Source organism: Anguilla rostrata, chromosome 2, assembly GCF_018555375.3.
Source record: "Anguilla rostrata isolate EN2019 chromosome 2, ASM1855537v3, whole genome shotgun sequence".
Lineage (NCBI taxonomy): Eukaryota > Metazoa > Chordata > Actinopteri > Anguilliformes > Anguillidae > Anguilla > Anguilla rostrata.
In genome coordinates, this window is record NC_057934.1 from 53,157,249 (window position 1) to 53,175,204 (window position 17,956).

Sequence of the window (17,956 nt, forward strand, 5' to 3'; positions counted from 1 at the left end):
TACCTGAAATAAGTCAACGCTCTGAAACCAGACACTCCGAACTGACATTGCCACGGATCTAGGCTACCAATTACTTTGTTGTTGGCCATACACATTTTTTAAATTTTTCTCTGTGGAAACATAATGTGCTACTTTTTATGAATTTCTAAAAAATATATATGCATGGTCAGTTTCCCTGGTCCAATATTGTCACTCAGTAATATTGTCAATGTATTATTGCATAAATGTGTTCTCTCAAATGAAATATTGAAAGAAATTGGTTACAGGTCATCTATACATAATGGGCTGCTTCAATTACTGCTGAGAAGTTTACATGCATTGGGACTCCTGTCAATTTAAGTATTTATTTGGTTCACATCATGGCATATTTTCATAGTGTACTTAAAACCTGTGTATATTTAATGAGGACATGTTTTTGTTTTTCTTGGGGAAAAATGTCCTGAAGACAATATTGTGTAAGTGGACATTGGATAGAGAACTCAGGAAGCAATACATTATTATGTGCTGCTGTTTGCTTTGGTGATGTCAGCTTTGAATACCCATTGTTGTGGAAAGTTTGCAAAGTGGCCAATAAGGAGTGGTTGGTTAAACACAGTGGCAGTTTTTGCCTGAATTTGCAAATAAGATGTGTGACATTCCCGTCAACAATTTATGTCACTACTTTGAAACCCTCTCTACTTTTCACGTTCACACCTATTTTCACAGGGAGATAGCAGAGCTGGGACCATTGGGGATGCCTATGATCGTGAGGGAACATTATGCAGTCCTCAGTCACAGAGTTTTTGCAGGGAACTAAGGCACAATTGTAACAGAATGTACACTAACAGCTAAATCAGTTAAAATGAATTTCCAGTCTTGAATACATGAGACTACAACTATCTGATCCGGAATAAGGTGGCAATGACAAGAGACTGTTTTACTTGATAACACTTAAAAAGAACCATTGCTCTTTACAATGAAATTGTGTGTATTGCATTGAGGTGCATGTGTATTTATTTATTTATTTATTTATTTATTCTTGAATGCAAATAAATAATGATTGTACAATCTGATTGAAATGCCAAATAAATCTACATGGACATTGTGACACCATATAAGCAGTTAATGGATTGACAGCAGTTTGATTTGGTTGAGTGGTTTCTACAAAAAGCCAGGTGTGTATAGACATGAGAGGCTAAATAAGTTTCCATTCTAGAATTAAGCTTCTTTATTAATGAAAGTTTTTTTTTTTTTTTTTACTTTACAGTTCCAACTACTTTGTTGAGGTGTGTAGGCCTAATAGTGATTGTGATCTGTCTTTTTGTTGAAACAAGCAATCAAACTTCGAAGATATTAGTTTATGCTGTGTAGCCTACAGTGCCATTTTGAAAAGCAGAATGTGTTGGAAAGCACTCCCATGACAGAGAATATGTCAAATGTTGTGGAATTCTGTTGAATTTCCCTGATTTTCAGGTTTTGAAAATTAACTCTCTACTACTGTCATGTAAAATGTAATAGAAATGTTCTCTGCTGTGTGTGACCTACCTGTGTGTGTGTGTGCGCGCGCGCGTGTGTAGAGAGAGAGAGAGAGAGAGAGAGAGAGAGAGAGAGAGAGAGAGAGAGAGAGAGAGAGAGCGTGCCAATGTGCCTGCAGTTAAAAAATGACAACTTTAAAATGCAAATACATACATTAAATTTCCAATTTAATTTGCATGTCTTTGGTGCTTGTCACACATTTTAACGTCGGTGGATGTACGTTATCCCTTACCCAATGACTTGAAAGTGCAAGTAAACTCGCGTGTCTTATGGGTGGCTTGTAACGACATAAACACAATGAAGTAGCAACCTCCTCAATGTGAAGGTAAACAAACTTAAAATAAAAATAAAAAAATGAAGAGAAATAGCTACCGATGTTGCGCTAAAGTATTAAACCTGCTGCAACAGGTTGTGTTGCCCAGTTTCAGGTGTGAGAAGAAAGGCTCGGCTCTTTAAATATTATAATTACCATTGACGCCACAGGAAGGCGGTTCGGAGAGGACAGGTGTGTTCTTCAGGTGTAAGAAATGCGTGTACTGGAAAACAAGTGAACCTTCTCGCTCTTGCCGTTATCCGAGTAGGCTACACTCTAAACCATGGCTATGAAATGCATTGGGAGATGTGTGCCGCTATTCTTTCTCGCGTTAATTTTTGACATTGTCGGTTTCGTTCTGCTTATAATTGGAATTTTTGCTAATTTGAGGTTGAATGGTAAATTTTACGGGGACTTCCTTATTTACACTGGCTCACTTATTATTTTTCTCAGTTTAGTTTGGTGGATTATGTGGTACACGGGAAACGTTGAGATTTCGGATGAAGAACTAGATAGAAGTACACTGGACAATTTTGCGCAATGGGCGAGAAAGTTATCGCAGAGGCTATCTAAAGGCGGTTTGAAAACTCTGGAAGCCGGAGAGAAGTGCATCGGAGGGAAGGATTTGAACGGATCACTGTCTGTGCACGCTCCCACTCGAGTTAGGTGGGAGAACCCCAGTTGTTCAGGCTATGAAAATAAAGGATATGACGGAAGTTTGGACGTAGATCCAACTGAGAAAACGGTGGAAATGGGGAGTCTCAAAAGCTCCGAAACGCTGATGCAGGATACTGTGGATGGGAAAGTAGAAAGACTTCTCTGACAGAAAGTAGGTAAAACTACTATTCCTTGCTTTTATCATGCTTTCTTCGTTTTAATGTGTGTGCAATTTAGCAGTGTTTTTTCGCCACATTGTATTCGTATCCAGTATGTTGTTGTGTAAATTAAGGCATATTGAGATTACTTGAATAGTGCACACTGCAAACGTCAGGATACAGTAGATGGACAACGGATCGTTTGGTCGCCATCATCTTGACAGAAAGACGTTATGGACTATACAATAGCCCAAATGAACAATACGTTGCAGCAGTGTTGCTGTCGTGACAGAAAATAATGCAGTGATACAATGAAGGCAACCGTGAGAACAAATCTGCGCAGGTATTTCAGAATAACAATTAAAATGGCACTACTTTACTATGAGACATTTTCCTTAAATGTCTCCCAGTGCACCTAGAATTGGTTTGATTTGTTTTCAAATTGGTGAAATTGTGGCAGTGCTTTGCCTCAGGTGTAGCCCTACTAATGATGTATTTCACTTATATGGTCTGCACTTGCTCTACCTGACTTGTACTTTAACATCAACTTACTCATTTGAATTTTATAAACTTTTTTGATCATAGGGTAGTAAATATAAAAATGATTCCCTTGTGTGCCACATGAAATTTGAAATCCTAGAAAGGGCTTAAAAGTACAAACTGATGACGTGTTGAAAGAAACTTGTTCTAAAACAATCTAGCTTGCTCTCAGACAAACTTTCTTCATCCTGTTGGCTGCGGTTGGAATCCTTATTGGGTTGGGAAATGGAAACTGTGTTCTGACTGGTCATGATGACACATGGTATTTCAACATGCGGACACAGTGTTTACAAAGTAAGGATCTATTTAACTGGATTTTTTTTGAGGAGATGTTTTCCTTTAAAATTGTTGACTTAAAGATGGAAACTCCCATCTCTTGACTGTGTTCACTGCTGAAAGCCAACGTGTCATGTTATTTCTGCCAAACATTGGTCAACAGAAAAGGCTAATTCATCCCTATTTGAACAAGGAAGGTCTTTCAATATCTAATGAGCTCCCTGTTGACCTCACTTATTTTGATTAAAAACAAATCCATCAATGTTTGTCCCTGGGAAATGGTTAGGCTGTGATTTCTATACCCGAATGACAAGCGATTTTGGATGTTATAACAGTTTGGGGTATTGGCAACCGGTCCAGGGTGTATTCCTGCCTCTCGCGCAATGCATACTGAGATGGGCAACAGCACAACCCCCCCTCGACCAGGGATAAGCGGTGACATGATGGGTGGATGGATGGATGGATGCATGGATGGATAACAGTTTGTGAAACCACTTTAAGCTGTGAGACAAGATCATTGTTACACTCCTGGGTTTCTAGCCGACGTGGACATGTGGATGCCCACTCACCAAAAATGGGCAAACTTTGAACTCTTAGTCATTCAGGTCTAGAAATCAGATTAACTATTTCTTCCTTGGACAAACATTTATCTCCCTAGGACATCTATCATTTATTTTTTGTTAAAATCAAAAGGGGTGAAGACAACAGGTGATTGAATTTATATGGAATACCCCCAAAGACAGATAAACATAATCGATGGAGCACCCATGATTTTTTTGCATCATTATTTTAACTAGTCAAAATTATATTGCTTTGTCATTTATCCTGAAATACCTGAGACAGTGCATGCTTTTCTACTGTATGAAAAAGGGAGGGAATACTTTGCAATTGTTACTGATTGCCCCCCTAGTGTTCTGAGGATATGTAACTAAGGGAGTATTACAAAGAGCTGGTTTAACAAAATCATGATGACTTGCTTCAATCAACGTGAGAACCCAGGCCGGTCTTATTCCATTTCACAGTGCTCGTTTAAGATTAATACAGTCTAACCAAACTCTGCTTGTCCAATTGAGTTAACTTCACTTGTGCATCAAATCTATTAAAGGCACAGAAGAAGAATCACCAAATGGCTGTCATGTAATGTTGTTGTAAATAAAACCTTAGCAAGTTCATATTAAATGCAGGCATTATTTTTTAAGGTTTTGCTTTTGTTTTGGTGAAGCATGAGCCGTTTTTCGTCTGTACATGGAATATCTTAGACAAACATTTGCATTCACCATTAAAGATGCTTTTTATACTCTGACCTACCATTTGTCAATGGCCTGTATAGCCATTTGTAAACCTTTTTAACAATGCTCATTCCAGTTAATGGAAATGATCTGCCGCCATGGAAAAACATTGTCATTGTTTGAGGGATGTGTTTGCTTACAATGTAAAGAACTAATATATTTTGTTTTTGTGACATTTAATGACATGCGTAAATAGTCCTTTCAGTAAGGTTAACCCACACTTCTTTAAACCATTAAGAATATGCTTTTAACATTACTTGCATTGGAATATTGGTCACAAAGTTGATTTTAGGTCACCACAGACAGTGTGTTTTTGGAAACAAGCCTACCATAAGTATCAGTTTATTTATATATTAATCCTGAATTTGGCTTTTATTCAAAGTAGCTTTCACAAAAAGTGTGTACAAAAAGGTTCAGATTAGGGATACTAAAATCTGGCCCTCAGAGCTACTAGTACTGCTGGTTTTCATTCCTCTCCTCTAATCAGGGACTGATTTAAAACTGACCCACCAGGCGAGTGCAATCTCTGGCCGATCGGTGACATTATTTGACTATGGGCTATCAGGCTGGAGAGAAAACCAGCAGCACTACTGATCTTTAGAACCATTTTAGTATCTCTGGTATTGGTCAGAATCATGTGGCAATTTTATGTCATTTGTATTTGGCACCATAAATAACTTAATGTTGCCAGTACGGTTAAAACACAGAGCATAGATTTGGTGTGCAATGACAACTCGGAGTTCACATTGCCAGCTAGTGCCCATTTCATGTATTTATAGTTAGCCTATGTTGCATGCACTATGAACTGTCACTTTGCATGCCAATCTTAACCATTTTAAGCTGGCTTACTTACAATTTAATAGCAGGAAGTAAAGTTTCATAAACTGTAATTATATCTGTGCCAGCTAGCTAGGTTACTAAGTTTAAATAAGAGATTTTTCCACATCAGAATTTGGATCACTAGCTTGCTCTCACATTTAATTCATTTAGGAGTGAGATGATTAGCTAACATTTGCTGAAGTAAATGCTGTCCATCCCTTTGAATGGATCCCTTTGTTCAAAGCAGCCATGTACCTACACTAACCAGTGACCTTCCTTTTAAGATCAGTTATTAGCTGCTTAGTCGAACGCTGCCTAAGGAGGAATCACGTGGCAATCTTTAGTTTTGGAAATAGCTATGTAACTATAAATGAGATGAACAGCAGCATTCTGTATGAGTTACAGAGGATTCACAGCACATACAGGGAGCCTGAGGGGAAGGAGAGTGGCAGTTCAGTCAGGATATTGCAGTGTTCTGTTCTATTAGCTGGGTAGAATATGTTTTAATGAAACAATTAATTTTGAGGATTTCAAGGAGGGAAAAAACTTTTCCATAAAAATACCAAATCTCTTAGATACTTCAACTGCATGCTGTAAATACACTACATTTCCAAAAGTATGTGGACATCCCTTCTAATGGCTGGTTTCGGCTATTTCAGCCACACCCATTGCTAATAGGTCCATAAAATCAAACATACAGCCATACATACATCTCCATTGACAAACATTGGCAGTAGAACAGGTTGTACTGAAGGGCTTAGTGACTTTCAACGTGGCACTGTCATAGGATGCCACCTTTCCAACAAGTCAGTTTGTCAAATTTCTGCCCTGTTAGAGCTGCCGCAGTCAACTGTAAGTGCCGTTACTGTGGAAACGTATAGGAGCAACAACAGCTCAGCCGTGACGTGGTAGCCCACACAAGCTCACAGAACAAGACCACAGTGTGCTGAAGCGTGTAGCATATAAAAAAATTTTATGGTTTGGGCTAGGCCCCTTAGTTCCAGTGAGGGGAAATCTTAATTCTATAGCATACAATGACATTCTAGAGAATTATCCACTTCTTTGTGGCGACAGTTGGGGGAAGGCCCTTTCCTGTTTCAGCACGACAATGCCCCCATGCACAAAGCAAGGCTCATAAAGAAATGGTTTGCTGAGTTTGGTGGGGAAGAACTTGGCCTGCACAGAGCCCTGACCTCTATCCCATGAAACACCTTTGGGATGAATTGGAATGCTGACTGTGAGCCAGGCCTTATACCCAACATCAGTATCCATCCTCACTAATGCTGCTGTGGCTGAATGGAAGCAAATCCCCACAGCCATGTTCCAGAATTTACTGTAAAGGCTTCCCAGAAGAGTGGAGGTTTTTACAGCAGCAAAGGGTGTCCAAATCCATATCAATGCCCATGGTTTTGTAATGAAATGTTTGACAAGTACATATCGGTGTGATGCTCAGGTGTCCACATACTTTTGGAAAGGTAGTGTATAGTCTACAGTTTTCGCAAATTCCTCAGGGGGTTAGTGACAACATTGTTTTTGTTTTGTTTTTTTAACTCTTTTTCTGTATCATCTTGAGATTTTCTGTTAGTGTTTACTTGGAATGTTTCAGTCTAGAGGAGGTAGAATTTAGAATTTTACTGGAATATATATGACAAACCGCCTCCATTAAACAACGTTTTCTGTCATAATATGATATTTCCTCACCAATAGCAATGGAGTACATCTCCTCTGAAGGGAATATGTCCCTTTTACCTTTTGTTCATCACTTTATAGTTGTGTTTTTGATATATACAGAATATATGCACAACAAGAGCAACAGAATGGGGCTAAGCAAACAATGACTGACTTTTAAAAACATTTCATTTTTCAAAATACATTTTGAAATGTGTATAAATGTATAAATAAATAGCAGCATAACCTCGTGAAGTACCCAAAGCAAGGGTGGCAAAGTCATCATTCATAATTCAGATCTTTAGGTCATTTCTGAGTCTTTCAGCTGGTTCATTATCTTGTGCTCTGAGCAGAAGGCTGCAAATGAATCAGTCTGAAAACCAACACCTCAGTGCACCATTTCTCTGGTTTTAAATGGCCATTGTGTGTTTTCTACATTTACTGAAGTAATTCCTCCTTCGGGTGGCTATTTTCATTGATATCTTTGTTTTCTGTTTACATGCAGAATTGCTTGGTTTACCATAAATATTCTTTAAAGTTCCATAATAGGTACAGTTGCAGTTATAGAAAAGTTGAGAGATAATGTGCAACTGCAAAAAGAAAGTATTTCTTCTTCCTCGTTTTGTTGTCAGTGAACGGGCCTTTTTTTGCACATTTTGGAGATGTTATATTTTGCAGTTGATATTACTTTGATTTAAGCATGACATGCTCAAAATTGTCTTACAATTACTGAGAATTGTGTTATGTGTGAACATTCAACCAGTTGAAAGTAGAAGTATCTCGTACCAGATACATACCAGTGCCAACTGAGGCCACCTGCCCTGCGGGGTGGTCCATAATTGATATAGTGTTGCACAGGGAGGGAGGATTTAAAGTTAGCAGGTTTGTCTCCTCTGTTTGGCTGCCTCTAGTCTACCTCTCCCAACAGTGCCTGGGTGCACGGCTCAGTTGGTAGACTGGAGGCTGAAAGCAGAATGTGGTATCATGCACTTCATAGCAGAGCACTTGCATTTTCTGTGCTCCCTGAACTGGTTAAAGACCTTACAGTGATGAAATGAGCTGGGCATTAAAAATGTAGAGAGAAATCATCAGGGATACAAAGTATGTTCATAAATACATTGATAAACAATCCCAAGAAAAATACAATTTTTTTTAATATATGAATTTTGCCTAGCGAATGTTTAATTAATGGGGCGCATTAACTAACATGTGAGCACACATAAGGTAACATGAGAGGTGTATTGATATGGCCCAAGGCAACATATTACTGCTTTTAATAGATCTCGTCAATGGACAGAAGCTGTCTGTCTTTCTCCTTGAGTAACATAGCCTAATGCATTTCCTTTTAATTATTAATGACTTTTTTAGGTTAGACGCTGTTTCCAAAAATCTCAAGACAACTAGTTTTAATCCATTTGTAGTTGGTAGTTTACCAATGTTGTTCATATGCATGCTGAAGAGATCTCAGTCTTGGAGCAAAGAGAAAACTAGATATAGTGTGTGAATGGCTCATTCTGGTATCTCTTTGCAAAAACGTTAATATTTTGTCCAAAATATTTTTTTTTTTAGATTCAAGAGTAAAATTGTTCTTGATGACATTGGTTGCTTAGAATATTCTTTGGATAGCACACCTAAAATCATGTGTTGTGTGCTCCCTTATCTTCCAGGTCTTCTCAACTGCTCACAAGAATCTGTTATGAAGATGCACTTTAAAAATAGTAACAATAATGCTTGCAGCAAAGTGAAGACCATCTTTGCCTGAAGACCTCACAGCTATTAGGATGAAACAAGTTAGAAAAATGACTGCTCTTACTCAGGAATTAGCCCTTACCTGGAATACAAACTGAGGACAGGGATCTGCATATAGATTGTAGCTGTAAATGTATCGTGTAAATACTTTAAAAAAATGTGCAATATAAATATATTTTAGTTTTTATTTTCTTGATTTTATGTCTTCTGGAAGATGTTTATTAAATAAAATTTGCAGATGTCTTGTTCTTAGATCCAATGTTAATGGTGTTTATGCTGACTGTCCTCTCAGATTATGCTCTTGTACCACTGCTTTTCTTTACTATAAATGTGTTTGCATTCTTTGTGCAAAATTTCATGGGACAAGATTCAAAGTGGACATTGGGTACTCTTTTTACATTTTGTGTTATTGCCAAAATTTGGAAGCTTAATTGACCTTTTAGTGAGGAGGCTGTTTAATGCCACCAAAGACACATACTATTGACCATTCTAAGAGGCATCTACAGTAAATTGTGGGTGACAATAATTACTCCATTAATGGTATAGTAAATTCATTATTTATACTGTCACTGTGAAGTATGGTATTGACCTTTTTTCATTCTAAAAACCTTGCCTAGAGATTCATGATTTATTAAGAGTTCATATTGCAAAGATTAAACCAACTAAACAATAAACTATTTCATTTCTTATTCATCTTGGTTAAGTAGGATTTGTTTCCATTTGTACAAACTTATGATGGCATGTTGTTCACAGTATTCACAAAGCATAGTCAGTAGACCTGTTTTTTTTTTTTTTTTTCCTCAGCTGACACGTGTCACAGTTTTTTGCAAGTGTATTTTTTTTTTTACCACATTGCTTGTACTTCAAACTTTTTTTATTATTAAAATTTTTTTTTTGTTCTTTGGCCAGGTTTCTTTTTAGCTTTCATTTGTGCATATGTACTTGCTTGCTATTAAAAACCTAAATGAATTAAGCAGAGGCAAAAATGGAAGAATGTTGACCCTCTCTAATTCAGATTATTGTGAGATTCTTTTAAAAATCCTCAGACTGCATCATATAAATAAAATGCCATACTTCATTTTGTCTGTTTCTGTTCATGTTGTTGTCTCATAACACAAGCAATCATTATATAACCTATTTAAATAATACATTTGTGCTGCCTTTTCTTTTGACACAGTGTCTGTCCACTCTTCAGTATTAGTCTGTATTTTTCCATCCCTGTTAGACTGCATACAGTTTTTATAATCGTGCTGGTCATGTTATGCTGGCCCTCTGCTTATTCACATAATTACCTAGCAGGCGAGGTACTATGAGGACAGTCCTCTGGTTTTATCCATTCTGCCCTTTTTCTACCTTACAGACTGAAAGGGTGGATCATTCATATTACAAATCTAAAAAAAGCAGTTTTATAGTTTTAATTTAATGAATATATGTAAATATAAGATCATATTTTAGTTAGCATTGTACAATTTAAGGAATGCTATCACTGCCTCCACTTCAGTGATCTCACAATTATATTCAGGTTTTAGGCTGCTAGTTATTCAAGTTCAGCTATCTGGCTGGTATGGCAGTTTTCTTAATTGGCACATACTGGTTAAAAAGATATGTCAGCACACAATGATGGTTGAAACTTCCCAGGATATAAGCCTATAACTAGAACTAGAATGACCTCCATACTTGGCAAGCTTCTCTAATAGACAACCTTTCGATATAGATATCATATTGTTAAAGTCTAACAAAGCCTGTGGCCATAATAACATAAACCTTTTTATTAAACCTCATATTGTTGGCTGTCAACTTACATTTTTTTACCTAACAAACATACTGGTAAAACTTGCATTAACTAGTATTTTCCAGCATTTGGCTGGAAGCCTGGATATTAGTCAAAAGCTTGCCTATTGCATGCATTAGGGAAGTTTGTATAGAGCTCTAGTTTATGACACTACAGTTATATGACCTGGCCTGTTCATTAAGATGAATTCAGTTAACACACTATGTCTCTCTAACTATCCCAACATCATTTGAGAATAGTAAAATAACTTATCTAGCTATGTAGACTATGTTAATCAGGAATGCTGCCCATAAATGCCAGTTACTCTCAAATCTTGGCAAGCTAGTATGCTAGCCATCTAGTGTCCTTACTCTAGTCTTCTAGGTAGGGTGAACACAGCATAAATTCTGTCTGTGGGGATGATATTTATAGACAGTAAAGTATAGAAAAATAAAAACAAAATGTAACAAAACAATCAAGTATGTGCCTACGCTTCACTATACTACACATGATGGAACATCAAGGACCACGATGGAAATAAGTCCAGGACTTTTTTGTGTTATCCTTGACAATTTCATCAAATGCAAGTCTTTTGATACATGTGTTTTAATTTTGTCAAATAAACTAAACGAAACTAAAACTTAAACTCCATCGAGGGACACTCCTCAGGTCTTCTCAGAATTTTGCTCCTCCTTTCAGCCTTAAATAAACTGTCATTTGCGAGTAAAGTGTAAGCAGACACAAAGGGTATAAATCACGTGGAAGTGGTGCAATTCTCCCCTAATGATCACAAATCCTTGATTATCTGAAAGTACTGGCAGCCTCATTTAAGAAGCCGGTTTGGTAGGAGAAGAAAATGCATGGATTTAAGGTGGTAATACAAGATGCTGAACCAGTTTTCAGTACCCATCTGATGCCTTCCAACTCTGCTATGCGGAAAATATGAGGTGTGTTAAAAATCTGAAGAATGTGCTACCACCTTTAAAAGCTTGTCATTCTCATTATTACTCCTCATTCCTGTTGTGCGATAGTCAGTTGCTGTGCTGTGCCTCTCCCTGTCATGGATTATAGTCAGTACCTGGGACGCTGTCTGATATTTTTCTTCTTGGCCCTATTATTTGATGTTGTTGGCCTAATCCTCTTTTTTATGGGGATTTTTGCTCCCCTATCTTTCTGGGATTTCTTTGTCCTCTCTGGACCATTGATCATGTTCCTCAGCCTGGTATTCTGGATATTTTGGTACTTGGGGAACCTCACCGTCTCCCATGAAGAGCTGCTTCTTCCAAACTGAAGTGCATTTTGTTACTAAAATGCCACTGGTTTCCACTGAAAGCATTTGCAAGTACTCTGGACCTTTTGGAGCTGATGGATTTGCTTTGGTGTATAATGAAAAAATTTCCAGTGCAATCAAAATAGAGGCCTCCCATTTTCTCCAATGGAAAGGTTTGTTGGACCCACTTTTTATATAAATAATAAGTTATAAGGAAATAATTAGGATGATTAAGTTAAAAATCACTTCATATCATCACTGTATGGTCCTGTTTTTCCTTCACTACGTTGGTCATGTAACTATTCACAGATGCAAAACCTTGACATAAGATGGAGGATTGCACTAGGAAAAACTAAGTTTATACTTATATATCTATATATCATACAAACATAAAACAATTGTAATGACTGATATGTTACGACCGTGTCATTTAGAAGTTCTTAGCTCATTGCAATAGATTTAAGTTTGAGGGTTTTTTTATTCTTTGATTATGAAGTTGCTTGTTTGAATGTTTGTCCTATTTTTTAAGTTGCCTTTGGTAAGAAAAGAAAAAACTCAGGTTTAATAAATATCATATTTTACAGAACAGTTTTGCATTATGCATATCAAAATAAATTCAGTTAAAATAAATCCATTCTTTTACCAATGTGACCACATTTTCTACAGCACATTTTGAGTAATTGATGCTGCTGTCATAAACACTGAAATTTCTTTTTTGTTTTCATAGGCAAATGTTGTTCTGTGAAACAGCAAAAAAACTGAGATTTTCCATCTTCTCCTCTGAACTTGATTTTGGCTGGATCTGAAATGTCACTATGTGTGAACTGTATCTTATGGACTCCTTGCCTTTGAGAGCTGACGTCAAAGAAGGCTTCATGAAAGGCTACACTCACCATCCTGAGTCCTACTGACAATATTCTCCAGTTTCATAATTTCTTCAGGTTTAAATATTTATTTCAAAGTTTAATACTGGACATTAAATTATGACCATATCCATGCTGAAGTGCAATGTATCAGTATAGATAGATCACTTGGGGAATACTGTGACCTTATGAGAAGTGCAATAGATTAATAGCCTACATTGCTGATAGTAGATCTACAGAAAGGTGTCTTTTCAAATTTTTTAAAATGTCTTTTCAAATGACATTCTTCAAATGTGTTTTGTGGGGCCATGACATATATAGAGAGTCTTGGAGTCTGGAAACTTCTGCTGTTGCTAGATATGCCATCACAACAGAAACCAGCCTAACAGGATTTGTATTCTCTGTGACTGTGTGTTACCATGTGATGTCAGCCAACAATAGATTTAGAACAGGAAAAAGACTTAACCTTTCTCAATAGCTCTGAATGAGTCTGGAATTTCTCTACAGTTGTATGATAATTAAAGAGGAATGCATTACTTTGACTGCAGTTACACACGTATGCCGATCACATAAATTTGTGATCTGGCGTAAGCCTAAAAACAGAATGTAATGTAAACCACAACCGGTTTTTCAACTCAGGGACACACCCTATAACTTTCATGCAATGACATTTAAGATTCGCTGTGGTAATCTGCTGTATGTACCTGAATCTAAATGGGCAATGAGTTAAACGTAGACAACAAGCTATTGAAACCAAGCTACTGAACCTCCATAGCCAAATCGCTATTGAAAACATGCGGAATAGATCAGATAACATTTTATTTCTACATTCCACGTGTTCTCCACATGGCAAGATATTAAACTCTCTCATTTCATCCATAATCTGAAATGAAAAAAAGAAGCAGTCCCAGAAGGAAACTTTAGTGAACTTGGTGAACCGAAACATTAAAATAATTCAAGATTTGAATGGCTGATAATGTAAACGTAAGGGTAACTGAGGATCCTTCAGAGTCACAAAGGTGGTTTTCCTTGAAGCAAATTAAAAACAAAGGAGAGCATACGCTTACATGTAAAAACTGTTGTTTTGCATGATACAAACATCAGCACATTCACAGCGACATCCCAGTCCTCTTATGTTGAGAAACTGTCACAAATTGTATGTGATATCACTATTCTCACTATTGAGATCAGGCATTGTTTGTAAATTTAATTAGCACTCTCAATTTTGTATATGCACTCTCAGAAATTCATACAAAGAAGCGTTAGAGTTTCCTTAATGATGTATGATTTTGGCTGATATAATGTGCTGACAATATAAGTTAGGTATTTGTCTTCCTAAATGAAATGCGATGAACAGTATTGTGGGAACTCACTCACACCTGTGAGATGAAGGTTCCTGTTTGTGTCTTCAAACATTCAATACTGACACCTCTAAAAAAGTCAGCGTCACACACTGCAGCGGCAGAACTTGACACCGCTTTGCACTGCCGGTAACAAAGATGGTGAGATAAGGTTCTACCTGTTGTCAAACAGAACACTCCCTCAGGCCTCTCCCTGTTTTTTCTTTTTTGTTTTGTTTTGTTTGCAGCCAGTTATTGCTTCCATGATTATGTTCTCTCAATCAGAATGTTTCAATTCCAGATGATGAACACAGGTCTAACACCCTATAATGTTTTAAACCAAATGGCGACTGTTGATGTTACATTAAGTTCTTATCTAATATTAAGGTCGAAATACTCATAATGTACCTGTGGTTGCTGAACACACATCCAAATAACTTACAATGCTGTAAAAAAAAACAACAACAGAGGATACACACACACTGCCATTAATGCTCCCAAACATGTTTTATCATTTTATCATTTAGTTTTGATCCATCCAGGTCTGATCAAGAACAAAATGATAAAACATATTTGAGCATGATTGGCACTGCTGATATACACATAGTGCCAATTTGAGTTGAAATCTATATTCTGTTATATTGTGGCATCGTACTCAGAAATTCAGAATACTCTGTATATCAGGACTGTTTTATTTTTTGATTTTTTTCATATTTCTCATTCTTTCTTAAAATTTGTAATATCTCTAGGGTGCATCGAACAAAACAAACAAAAAATAGTTTACGAGATACATTTTTTTAAAATGTGGCTTTTCCAACAATTGCACATTGTGAATGATTGCCAAAAAAATAAATGTGGTGTCAGAAAAATCATCAAAGGAACTGTTCATGATTATTGTTAGCAGTAAAACATGTCCTTCCTTGTCTGTTTTTTTTTTGTGAGTTCTGTGAATATTGTGCGTATGAGCTTCTTTAAAATGTAAAACTAAGTGTTAAGGATGTCATAAAATTGAATTTCACTCAGCAATCTGATCTGATCTTACATGATTATTGTCAACATATTACACATCTCTCAATTTTCTTTTTTCTGAGAAGTAAACCTGTCAACAATGATGATAAAAACATTAAATTTCCATGTGTTGCCATACAATATTAAATGTTAACATTCTGCATTTAAAACCTTTGTTATTCACTGAAGGGTTATAATTAAACAAAGCTGTCGCACATTCTGAAAGTGCAGTCTGTCAAGGCCTTAAGGCAGTTCTACTTCTCATCTGCTCAAATTGTTGCTCTTAAGACAAACGTTCACAGAAAATTCCAGAGCCGTTGTAGATCACCGTGGTACATGTGGTCACTTGATCCAGTGCAAAAAAGAGCAAGTCAAAAAAACCAAAGAGCTCAGTCAATGTGATGCATTTATAATATGTTTAAAGTTGCCTGGTCGTTTTCCTGCTTTACTGGTATTTCCTGCAGTTGACACACCCAGCTGTGTTGGTTTTGACACTGCCTACTGAATCTTAGGTAACTAAGTGTGATTTGGTATTTGAATTAGAAGCCCCCTAAAACAGAAACATTCTTTCTCATACCATGGGGTTTTCATGTTAATTTTTTTTAAATATATTTTGAACTTACCTTCATTAATTTGTCATTGACACCCATACAAAAGTGTGCAGGAATTGGATATCCTCTGAAGTATTTTAAATTTTGCATGAAACACCTCTGGATACATAGTGTCTCTAATGTTTCTCTTTCCTATTTACATAGAGAAACCATGTATTTTCATATTAAACAGCAGTATAGCAGTATACATTACATAAAGCACCCTCTTGGCAGCAGATAAATAGACCTCATCATGACAAAGCAATACTCTGCACATGCCCAGTGCCATTTTGTTATCAATGTATATAGGTCAGAATGAAAAATCTATTTCCATTCCTAGAGTTCCAGAAAAAAACTCTGAAAACAGATTAAACATTCATCCACAGTCTGCATGTGTACATTGCCTGCACATTCTTTACTGCTGCATTTTTTCCATTGTTACAGAGTATAAACAAGTGTGGAAAAATGTCATCACATGACAAAAATACATCCAATGCCCTAAGGTACTCCTGGGTTGATGTTTTTTTTTTTTTTTTTTACTGTAATAATACCAAATTCTTATATAAACAGAAGACAAAAAAAGAAAACAGAAAAATGACCCTGGGGAAGCTTTTCAAAGCAATTATAATGGCAATCGTGAGTGGATAATATTTCACTCCTCCGTCATTATATAAAAATTTTATGGCCAGGACTGAATAATACTTTGTGAAATTCCTGTGATATGGGTACAGAATTGTTTTGTGCTCAATATATTGTAGAAATTAGTTTTTTTATTCCCCCCCAAAATACCCAGGTTTATGTATGTTTTTTGCTTGAATAGAAAAATTTAAGGCTTCATGGTCTAAAGCAGTGTAAACTAACAATGTTATGTTTCCAGAGCTTGTAGATATTATTATTATTTTATTTTATTTATTTATGTATTTGTTGCATTTATTAAAAAGTATAAATATAAATGTTTTATATTGTGCCCATATATTGTCCCTTGAGAGCAGCAGTCTCAAGTAGCAGGCCCCATGCAAAATATTTCCAACCATAAATAAGTCTAAACATATTAACATATTATATTTTAGAAGAATAACTTAAAACCATAAAGTGAACTGTCCCTTCAACACCAAACCAACTTTAAATCCACATCTCCATCTGCTGTCTTTAATAGGGATTGCAAATTAAAATTAAACTGTAATTCAATTGAAGTGCAGTATTGAAGTGCAAATGCAGCATATGGATGTTGGTGGCAGCAGAGTGACATGTTGCTTGAACTTGAAAAAAGGGATATAAATGAATTCTTTGATATAGGCCCATTACAATTCTGCCTTTGGTGAGTCAATTGATGTGTCTTGAGGTAATCTCAAGACAAAATGGTTTACATTTGCCACAGTATATACAGACCTTCATTTATGTCAGGTGCAGTCTCATTTTGTTGATGATTCACATTATTATTTTTGTAATGAGGTTTCTGAGCTTTACCCCAGAGACATTAAATTTGATGTAATCTATTTTAGAAGAACACTAGGTGGTGCTGTTTAATCATTGTTTTTAGAGGACTGCGCCTCAAAAATCATCAGGGATCTCATAATATGATGCCCTCCTTCCGGTCTTAAAAGCATTACATGGAAAGGTTAGACATGATTTTAAATAAAAGAATATTATTTTGTTCTATTGTAATTAAACCAATGACATTAAGAATTATCACAATACAAATTAAGGGACTCATTATATCAAATTGTATGTACTGCTAGTCATGCAGTGAGTTTTCATATGAGCTAAACTTACACCAGTTGTCATTCATACTCAACTGTAGGCAACCAAATAAACCAAAATAACACCAATTAAAAATCAATTAAAGAATTTCCCCCAAAATGATAGGCTTCAGAATTATTGGCCCGGTAATTAGTAATTAGTGAAATTTCCCCTAGCAAAAATAGTGGCATTGGACCTTTTCCTAAAATGTTTGATAAGGTTGGGGAACACATCTGGAGGGATCTTGAACCATTCCTCCTTGCATAACCTTTAAGATCTTTGATATCCATAGCTGACTGTATGGATTGCCCTCTTCAATTCAGACCACACACTTACAATAGGGTTTAAATCCAGAGACTGAGATTGCCATTGTTAAACATTGATTGCCTT

At 36.4% G+C, this 17,956-nt stretch overlaps 1 long non-coding RNA gene across 1 annotated transcript; it reads left to right on the forward strand.

The window, feature by feature from the left end:
• Window positions 1–11,783: 11,783 nt before the first annotated feature.
• LOC135248425 (uncharacterized) lies at window positions 11,784–15,254 on the forward strand. Its single transcript, XR_010328422.1, has 2 exons — window positions 11,784–12,198; window positions 12,753–15,254. It is a non-coding gene; the product is annotated as an uncharacterized LOC135248425 (long non-coding RNA).
• Window positions 15,255–17,956: the final 2,702 nt, after the last annotated feature.